This window comes from Pseudochaenichthys georgianus, chromosome 1 (genome assembly GCF_902827115.2).
Source record: "Pseudochaenichthys georgianus chromosome 1, fPseGeo1.2, whole genome shotgun sequence".
NCBI lineage: Eukaryota > Metazoa > Chordata > Actinopteri > Perciformes > Channichthyidae > Pseudochaenichthys > Pseudochaenichthys georgianus.
The window spans coordinates 30,976,018-30,982,451 of record NC_047503.1 but is presented as its reverse complement, the minus strand read 5'-3'; the positions used below and the strand labels follow the sequence as shown (position 1 = coordinate 30,982,451).

At 40.2% G+C, this 6,434-nt stretch overlaps 1 pseudogene; it reads left to right on the top strand.

The window, feature by feature from the left end:
* Nucleotides 1-4,608: 4,608 nt before the first annotated feature.
* On the top strand, nucleotides 4,609-6,058 carry LOC117446789 (GTP-binding protein Rhes pseudogene; annotated as a pseudogene).
* Nucleotides 6,059-6,434: the final 376 nt, after the last annotated feature.

Below are 6,434 nucleotides of genomic sequence, written 5' to 3'. Positions count from 1 at the left end.
TGGTCAATAGGGGAGATTCCAAAGGAAACAGTTGCTCCACTTACTTGCACTATATCCTGCCGCACTGTGCGTAGTGAGATTGTTTCAGGCTGTGTTGAGAGACCCAAACACTGGACAGCAAAGGGGAGCAGGATGGATCGATCAGCACCATCATCAAGGACTGCATGAGTTGTGAGGGTTCTGTCTCCGTTGTGGAGAGGTACATTGACAATTTTCAACATTACTTTATGGGAGCGGTTAGGTTTGTCCATGTAGAGAAGCTCTGAGGAGGGGGATGTGTACATCACTGTAGCTGATTTGTTTGAATTAAAGTCATGGAGAATAGTCAAGTGAATGGTCCTTCGAGCGGGAGACTGAGCCACACTCCACACAGTGACCAAATGACAGATTCCGGGACTGATGACATGCAGACAATGGATGAACCCAACAATGGAGGTCAGGCCATTTCTACTGAGAACATGGATGGATCCGAAGGTGTCCCAGACTTAACCCAGCTCTACTTACAAGAGGGCCCGTCTCAAACATCACCTAGGCCATCCACACCTGCTCATAAAACAGAGCCTTTCACCTGCACCCTTATTGCCTACCCCTCATCTCATTCTGCAATCAGTACCCCTGGAAGTATCAGCCAAAGCCCCGACAAAGCCAATTAGCCATCGTGACCTAGGGGCTAGACCCAAAAGAGATGGACGGCCATGTGATAGCTCATGTGCAACCATTTCTAAACAGCACGAAACCTTTACCATGGAGATCATCTGTTGATGTTTGTTCTTAATAGATTTCTATCAGTATTATATTAACACTGGATGTCAATGTTGGAGCAAGCGCTAACATCTCCATCAATAAGTTAGCAGGAATGTTTGCCAATACAAACTAGTTAAACATATTTGTTCAGCAATACAGTGTCGCCATTTTGCCAATCCCAAAAGGTAAAGCTAGGGGTTATTACCTCACCATAATTTGTACTATAATATTATAAAATGACTACCTGAGAGTGTTAGCATCAAGCTATTAGCTACCGTACACCAGCTGGTATGCAAGAAGTACATGTACTGTAGCATTTTCAAATCAATAATTGTTCTAATTTTGAATTTCACACATTAAAATAAAAAAAAGACACATTCATTTCTTGGTGGTGCTTAGGGGGTGCTATGGCTATCCTAGGGGGAGCTGCAGCACCCCCTAGCGCCCCCTTGGCGCCGCCTATGTGCAACAGGGCAGCGTACTAGGCTATTTTAACATCCAAGGATAGTTCCATGTTTCATATCAAAATACACAAACAGTAAATGTGTTGTGAATGTGGCCATTGCACTTTGTTTGCTATGTGTTTTGCCACAGCAGCACCAACAGTTATACAACTTTAAGACCTTAGGGGCAAAATTATCTGTTTCTGCTTTGAGTCTTTAGTAGGATCAACTGGCCTTCGATTTTAGTAGCACAGACAGTATAGACAAGTTGTGTAAAGTATCTTTCATTGAGTGTGATGTTTGGTTCACATATTGACGATTACCATGGCATTTAAGTGTCTAAATATTGATATCATGTACATTATACACATACAGTATGATAATAAGGATCATCTTCTTTAGAATAATTTTTTATTACACTTTTGTACAGTCACATCAACATGCATCAAAACACCAATAGTCCTCAATTAACCCTTCTTGTAAGAGCTGATATGAAGGTGAAGTCACATTAAGGGCAACATTTATATTTGGCAACTGTCACATTTCAACATCATCATCTTGTGGCATCATCTTGACAGGATGACAGTGGAGTGCACATGTTTCCCACACAAGAGTGGATCCATCAATCAGGCCATGGGGCCGAGACACAGACCAGTCAACTAGGAAATCTACTTCAAATAAAAGCTAATACTAATCCACTTTCTCTGATTGAAAGACACATTTGGGACTAGTGCATTCAAATATCAGACTTAGACTTGAGATTATACCAAACAAAAGCTAAACTACATTCATTATACGACTTTGTCAGTATTTGAAAAAAGAAAAACACAGGTAATACGTGGAGGAAGAAACTGCAGCAACACTAAAGCGACAGGAGGGAAATGAAAAACAAAGGGAGGAAAAAGAGAAACTGCTTGAGCATGATTGCTTGTGCATAAAAAAGCACACACAATGGCACTTTCGGTACGACAGTGTCACGACATAGGTCACGTAGACAGAGCAACCTGCTGAACAGGCATTAGAAACTGAATAAATGAAGAAAACAATTAGTGCTCGCTCTCTTTTATCGGTTATATCATGATCAGGGGATAAAACATATAAAGCTATCTCTCGATCCAAAACACCGATTTATGTAAGGCTTGGAACCTAAATCAATACAGCCTGTAAATAAATAAATACATTAAAATACATGTTTTTTGCAGCAAAAGATTCGGATAGAAATGATATTCTTATTATGCGCAATGGTACACAACAGTGTTTCATCTTAGCACACATTAAGATACCTCTGATTCCTTCCAAAAGGCAATGCCATCTGGTGGGCAGGATGGCCATAAATAGAAATACAAAAAGATGTGTTGGTGAAACACATAATGGCACACGGCCCACCTTTTATTTTATATTCAAGCTCTTGGTTGTGCAGATGGTGTTTTTTTTGAGGCACTCTTTCATGTACACATTTATAATTTGGGCATGCAGTTCATGCCACAATGGATTGGTTCTTATCTGCAATTATTAAAATGAAAAACAGTACTCCCTGATCTCACAGGCACAAACCCATACATAACATTCCACACCACAATCAACAAATTGTTTTGTTTTTCAATCATATCAACAGCAAAACAACACAATGGAAACTATAATCCCTACAAGTAAAAACCCAAATTGTACTTAGGTGAAAGTATGTTTTATTGGCTAAATGTACTGAAGGGCCCTGAAAACCTAAATTCACGATCAGTGATTATTTCACGTGAGAACTGAGAAGTCATTTTTGTTTTGTCTTTGCACTGGTTTGAAGTTGATGGGTTTCAGTTGGAAACAGGTACAGCAGTCCCCTGAGAAGACAGCTAAAAAGAACATATTAACAGTGTGTGTTGCTGGTACGGGGGGGGAGCTCATCGTTGTTCCACGTTGTTGCCTAACTTAACAAGGCAGGCAGAGTCACAGTCTGTAGAGTCCCAGGGGAAATTTAGAACGATCACGAGTCAGACTCACTCCTCTAGGACAAACTCTGACAAACTGGAGGAAGGTAGGATTCGACAGTTACAGACAGTGCATCACATCTAATTGGACACCAAAGAGAGCTGAAGGTGTTTCAGTCACACACACATCGCCACGTGTAGCTGAACTAATGTGAGCTGCTCTGCCTATAAGCTGCATAACTAAAATGGCATCAGCCTGAGGAGAGTATGTTTAATGTATTGGGAATTAACACCACGCTACTCCCAAGGGACACATTCACTACACTAATTCACAGTATTAACATTTATGCTGCTGCGGGCACTAAAGCTATTTGGTTGCCAGCAGATAGCTCAGTGACACAATCACTTTTCTCCTGCTCCTGCGAGATTTACTATCAACAAGAAAGTGGAGCATTTCATTTAAGGTGTTTTATAACCCTATCCAAGTGTCAAAAAAAATCATTTAAAAATGCTAATGTCAGTTATAATCACATTTCTGTACGTCCACTTTGACAACCTTTTAAATTCCCCTAAAACGACCAGATTTTTTCTTAAATCAAGGCTAAATCAAGAATAACTTCACTTTGTGCCACTTTAAATAAATCTAATATGGGACTTTCCATTCGTATGTTGCACTGGACTATGCATTTATTTCAGTAAATCTATTCATCCAATTTGCATTGTTTTTTTTATGCTTCGTGTTCATTTTATGTGTAATTTGAATGCCTTTAATATCTTATGTTAAGAATTTTTGGACACTTCTGGAAATGCCTTGTTTCAAGTCTGGCTTAAAGATTAGTCTCATAAATTGCACAATTAATTAAAAAAAATAAAGATTTATGTTTTTAATGACACGTGTTTAACAAATAATTCATATTTATGGGATGATTCTGTCTCATAAAGAGAAACCACAGGATTAATGTATCAAACCACAAGAGCCAGATGGATCTGACTGTATACTGGACCCTTTGTTGCAAGACAATCTAAATAGGACCACTAATTCCATAATATTTTCTGATAATAATCTCTGTTATTCCTCACTCTGGTTGCCGTGTTTTCAGATCTCTCCTCCTTCCCCCCCCTGAATCCGCCATGCTACATTGGTTGCCTGGATGTTACACTTCAACAGGGTGCCCTGCTGCTGATTGGCTGCAGCTGCAGGAGGGCATGGAAGCTCTCTCACCAAAACAGACATAAAAGGCAGCGAGCGGGATCAGACCCAGAGAAGCATTCAATGAGCAACTTTGAGGAGCTTTAACAGAGAGCCCCTGACAGGTGAAACAAAGCAAAGAAAGGAGCTCACGGAGAACAATCACAAGAAACTGCAGAAGGGGAGAATTTCAAGGAAGGCTATTTAAAAAAAGGTAGAAATCTATAACATTTGCAGTGTTACAGCAATTGTTGTAAACAGTGAAAGCAAGTGAGTAAACTGAGACCGTTTTTGGGACATTTCTTTCCTAATTTTTGCCCTCAAATAAAAAGTCCAAAAAAAGCAGCATGTCTCTGGAGGTGAAGGAGAAGACCCACGTGCGCCTGGTATTTCTGGGGGCAGCAGGAGTGGGAAAGACAGCCCTGATCCAACGCTTCCTCAAAGACACATTCGAGCCCAAACACAAGCGCACAGTGGAGGAGATGCACAGTAAGGAGTATGACATTGGTGGGGTGAAGATCTCCGTGGAGATCCTGGACACCAGTGGCAGCTACTCCTTCCCCGCCATGCGCAAGCTCTCCATCCAAAACAGCGACGCCTTCGCACTGGTGTACGCCGTGGACGACCCCGAGTCACTGGAGGCTGTCAAGATACTCCGAGATGAGATTCTGGAGATCAAGGAGGATAAGTACACACCCATCGTGGTGGTGGGGAACAAGGTGGACCGGGTGAAGGAGCGTCAGGTGTCCAATGAGGACGTGCTGTCCACCGTGGAGATGGATTGGAACAACAGTTACCTGGAAGCTTCAGCAAAGGAAAATGCCAATGTGGTGGAGGTGTTCAAGGAGCTCCTGCAGCAGGCCAACCTCCCCTGCCGCATCAGCCCCGCGCTGAGAAGACGCCGGGAGACCTTCCCCAAAGACACCAACTTTCATCCACCCATGAACAAAACCAACAGCTGTATTTTGTCATAATGACAGACAGAGGAGAAGTGCCGTTTTGTTTCATGGAGGGCCAAGAGATGAGAGCACTAGTCAAATGCTACTGGCCAGAGAAAAAGAATCAAGCTTGGACTTCAGTCGGTGGAGACCAAGGAGACTGAAAGTGATCTTTGACTGGCAAGGACTTTGTTCAGGGGTCACGATAAAAAGAGGAAAAGAAACTGAGGAGGTGAACGGTGTGAAGACTGATCAGACTGCCAGTGGAAAGAAGGAAGCTGTGTTTATCATTCAGTTCTTTACTCGATGTAATGTTGTTGCAGCTTATTTGGTGACATGCTGCTGGTGTGTAGATCAATGTATCCCTCATGGATTTTGAATTAAAATGTTCACTTACATCAAGGTTTGGACTGTTGCTAACACACTTTTTACATACTTGTTGTTTAACGTGCATACGTTGTATGTCTCATGTAAATTGTTTTAAATTTATAAATTCAGTATATGTAGCACATTATGTTTACAGTTGTTGTATTCGATCTCAATTTGCCATTGATAATATTATTTGTTTTTTAAATGTTGTAAAATGTAAACAGTTAATGCAGTTCTTATTTTTAAATTACCATTCAAAAGGATGTTTTAAGGTTTATTGTTTTTTACCATGGTATATTCTCACAGATGTTATTATTTTTTGCTGTTTATTTGACAAATGTATGTTGAATGTGGATCTAAATGTGCAATAAAAAGATATAAGCACAAAGAAAGTGAATGTTGTTGTTTGGAATGTATAGATGTGTAGGTTATATGGCATAGGACAATAGTTCAGTATACTATTAACTACATAATTCTGTGAAGGAGGTACGGTTTTTTTTGGAGTACATGATAAATCAACATTGAATCCCTCAAAACATAATTTCTTTAAAGAAATCAGAATCACATTATATAGAATAAAGACACAACATGAATAATAAACCTCAAGGTCATGAACATGTTGCACTTATATTATTTAATATATAAAGTACTGTATTGTAGGACTGCCGTCATTTTGACTATTATCTCATCAAACTTAAATATTTTTGATTAATATCCTTATTTACACAAAACTGAATTTTCAGAATACCTTTAAGAGCTGCGTTTTTCATCAGTAGGGCAGCAGTCACTTTCGATTCAAAATGTGTGTGAGCAAACAGATTTCCCCAGGCAA